Source organism: Vipera berus (assembly GCF_964194415.1).
Source record: "Vipera berus genome assembly, chromosome: 3".
Lineage (NCBI taxonomy): Eukaryota > Metazoa > Chordata > Lepidosauria > Squamata > Viperidae > Vipera > Vipera berus.
The window spans coordinates 110,708,536-110,713,036 of NC_138204.1; the positions used below are offsets into that span (position 1 = coordinate 110,708,536).

Consider the following 4,501-nt stretch of genomic DNA (forward strand, 5'->3'; position numbering starts at 1 on the left):
GAATTTAGTTGGATGTATGATATTAGTAGTGATCAGTCAAAGGTATCTTTAAAAATAAAGTGAATTCCCAGAACTTGCCACATACAAAGAAAAATGCCATACAAGGCCTGAATGGATTGCTCTTTCTGGTATAAATGGAGCTGATGAGGCAATACTGAAGACCATTTCTTAACAGCCAAAGTTGTCGCTAGACTGTTCCTGGATTCATGCTCAAGTAGTTGTTGCCAGCAAAAAAATGCATGCATTAATCCAATGACAGTAGATCCATAATGAGACAAAAAGATTTAAATTACATCAGAGCGAGGAATAGATACTTGGTTGGACTGACATATACACTGTTAAGTCGGAAAACAGAGTTATAAATTACATATAAAACAAAGTAGAGCAGTTATTAAAACGAATGTTTACTAGTAACTTGAGTTTCCATCGTTGGGTACTTGGTGCTCCATCCCAACCATTTAAAAACTGCCGATATCGAAAGAACAAGTGCCAAGTATTATTGTACATACTGAATTGGCAAAAGCATGTTGGGGAAGGGGGAGCCTTTTTGGAACAAATCCAGCGTAGGAGATCCAAAGGCAGCACAGGAAGAGGAGACGTTGTGTCACTTCTCAGCCAATCTCAGGATCATACTGTACTCCGGGAAAATCATTTTGAAAAAAAAAATATGATTTGATGTTAGACAAGCAACAATTTCTTTTTTTCAGTGATCTGATTGAGGAGATCAATAGTCTCTCTAATTAAGGCCTCAAAAATGCCATCTGCTAGTTGCATCTTCACATACAACTCATCTTCATCATAGTTCACCCATTGAGCCTCTTCTTCATGCAATTCTTGAACCTTAGAATTAGAAAGGGGAAAAAGAAAAGTCACCAGTATTAATATACTACTCTGTAAACATATATAATAAAAATTATTATTGTAAATCCATATAACCATCATTATATAAAAGCTACAAGGGTCGTTTAGTTTTTCAATAACTCACAGGAAAGGAAAGAAAAGAAAATGAATAATAATTCCTAGATATAATACAGTTAAACAAAAATGTAAAAATAGGACTTTATCACTATTTATGAGGTGACTAAGAGTCAACATTATACAATCTGTCCCCTATCCAGCCCCCAGATTTCGCTGGTTCCGGGACTGCCTCTTGGCCTCAGCCTGCCGCACAAGTGTCTTTTTGAATTGGAGAAGGCCATGCTGTGTCTTTAGCCTCCAAGCTGAGTGATCAGAGGTCGAGGTTTCCCAGCTGTTAATGTCCATTCCCAAGTCCTTTAGATCCCTCTGGACAGGGGACAGATTGTACCTGCCCTCAGTGCGGAAGGGACTGCAACTCTCGAATTGGCCCTTTTAGCCACACCAGATGCTGCTTTAGGACCTCTTTCCAGAGCACAATACCATAGTCTCTTGAGACTGACAGATGCCAATGAGAAGAGATTGCACATCAGGTAGGTGCAATCGGCCCAGGTTCGAATCTCAGAAGGGTATGGCTGACTGACGAGAACAAATGAGTTTGAAATGGCCATATCATTCTCCCTTTAATTCTTTGTTAGCAATCCAAAAAATTTACACAAATAATGAGTCGTCACAGTTGCGACTCCAGCTTGTGGATGGCCTTAGGTTAGGCTGATACAGGCAATAAGGTTTGGCCTGTATTTGGGCCTGGCAAGGTATTCTAAAATACTTAACAAATACTTAACACATATCTCCCTTGCCTCTCAGCTAACAAAGCGAGAAAGAGCCTGTGGCCTAGAGGTCATATATATATATATATAATATATTCTGCTTAGTTTGGTTCTGATTGAAGTGGTCTATATACCCTTGTAAATAATAATAATAATACAAGTCTGCTTATATATATATATATATATATATATATATATATATATATATATATATATATATATATATATATATATATATATATATATATATATATATATATATATATATATATATATATATATATATATATATATATATATATATATATATATATATATATATATATATATATATATATATATATATATATATATATATATATATATATATATATATATATATATATTCTGCATTAAACCCGAATGACCAGAGATCCATACATATATATATATATATATATATATATATATATATATATATATATATATATATATATATATATATTAAGGGACGTGGTGGCTCAGTGGGTTAGGACACTGAGCTTGTCAATCAGAAGGTCGGCAGTTTGGCGGGTCGAATCCCGAGTGCCGCATAACAGAGTGAGCACCTGTTACTCGTCCCAGCTTCTGCCAACCTCCTAGCAGTTCGAATGCAAGTAGAAAAATAGGGACCACTACGGTGGGAAGGTAACAGCGTTCCGTGCGCCTTTGGTGTTTAGTCATGCTGGCCACATGACCACGGAGATGTCCTCGGACAAGCGCTGGCTCTCCGGCTTTGAAATATATATATATATATATATTCTGCTTAAAGACCTAAATTTGGAAATGCCTAATTTTAGTTGACAGCTCATATTTGTGTAAATTTTTAAATTGCTAACAAAGAATTAGGGGAGACTGATATGCATTTCAAACTTATTAGTTTTCATCAGTCAGCCATACCCTTCTGAGATTCGAACCTGGGCTGATTGCACATTAGGCAGTTGTTTTCACCTCTAGGCCACAGGCTCTCTCTCGCTTTGTTAGCTGAGAAGCTAACAAAGCGAGAATATATATAACAAATATATATTATAACAAAGAATATAACAAAGAATATATATATATATATTCTGCTTAAAGACCTAAATTTGGAAATGCCTAATTTTAGTTGACATTTATCCATAGTTTATATGGATGAGTACACATAAGGAAAAATATGGTTTGCCCAATAGGGGAATGGAGTTCTTCCCATATCTACAATCCTTCTGCTTAGGAGGGCTGAAGGCAAATCTGGGAGAGAAGAACAAGCTAATGTGTAAGCAACATTAGATCTAACCCATTTTTTTCAAACCATGCAGGCTGCTAGGTATTTATGCCTGACTACAACGCATAATAGAAAAAATAATTACTAACCAATATGTGATCCACTCTATCCTTTTTTTTCCATCCAAATTTCATCATTTTCTGCCAGTCTGTTTTATTATTTGATTCCTTTCTCAAATTTAAGAGCTTTAGAACTTCAGTTGTTATAAACCCCTTGGATAAAGGAGAAATAAAAGAATAATGAATGCTAACTAAATACATTTTCTCTAGTTGCAACACCATCTTTACAAGCAGCTTTCAGGGAGACGTTTTCTAGTGAGGACACAGACATGGCATATATGAAACAGAAAACACATTGTATTGCTAGGCAATTACAACTACAGTAAAGCAACCTGGTAGCTAACTCTAGAAATATCCATGAAATTCATTATGAATTATGACACTGATTCAACTCTTGTACATTCCAGAATATGGATAAATGCAGCATCAGGCACTTTTTGGAACTATTCTCCCCCCCCCCCAGACCTATTAATTCAGGGATAGCTATCATTAGTTGTTGTATAGGGAGAATTTTAATTCATTATATACAATTTTAATTCATTGTATTTTTTTAAAAAAAATATTACATGTTAGATGTAGGCCTTCTTGGATGGATTTCTAACTGGAACAGTGTTAAGTATTAGTGACAGTTAAAGCCTTTCTTAGTTTTAAGAAATAGAAGCATTCATTCATATCCTATTTCAAACTAATATTTAAGCGAAATCAGCAGTAAGAAGTAACTATAGTGGAAAAATGAGAGATGGTATCACATGCACACTCATCTTGGAATATGACTGATGGTGTAAGAAAATTAGTTTTCAGATAAAAATGCATAATAAAACTCCACCAGACTTCACATTCTACCTTAAGTTCTAGAGTCTAGACCAGTAGTTGTCAGCGTGGTCTAGGGACTCCTGGGAGTGCCCAAGACCCTTTCAGAGGGTCCATGAAGACAAATAAAGCTTTTAAAATTTCTCAATTTTAAACCTTAATACAGTAAATGTCAATAAATATAACCCATGTAAACCAAAGCTCTTTGGGGTCCTCCATAATTTTTAAGAATATAAAGACGTCCTGAGACCAAAACATCTGAGAATTGCTATCTAGGTGAACTGCACTTTATTTCTATAAATATATTTAAAGTTTAAGCTATTTATCTTATTCCTACTTTTATTTCTTCAAGATCACTTGGATCTTTTACTCGTCGAAAGTATCCAGAAATTATTCTGCTGGGTTTCATCCATAATGGCTGATTCAAATTTGGATCTTCTGCAAAGATTTCTTCAAAAATCTCTCTTGTTAAATCAAACACAACCTTCATAAAAATAAAAGAAACATTGTATTACCATTATATATTATTATAATACTATATCATTTTTCAAAGAACTAAACAAAAATATTTATGAAAGTATTTATACTGAGTACTAGCTTTGCAGCAAGTGGAATGTAATTTTGTTTCACTATTGCATTCTTTGGACCAATAATTTTTAACCCTTTCG

General features: G+C 34.4%; 1 long non-coding RNA gene across 1 annotated transcript; it reads right to left on the minus strand.

The window, feature by feature from the left end:
- Positions 1 to 283: 283 nt before the first annotated feature.
- LOC308665860 lies at positions 284 to 4,248 on the minus strand. The gene is made up of 3 exons (XR_014025975.1): positions 4,171 to 4,248; positions 3,054 to 3,176; positions 284 to 840 (listed from the first exon to the last, which is right to left on the minus strand). It is a non-coding gene; the product is annotated as an uncharacterized lncRNA (long non-coding RNA).
- Between the last annotated feature and the right edge of the window lie 253 nt (positions 4,249 to 4,501).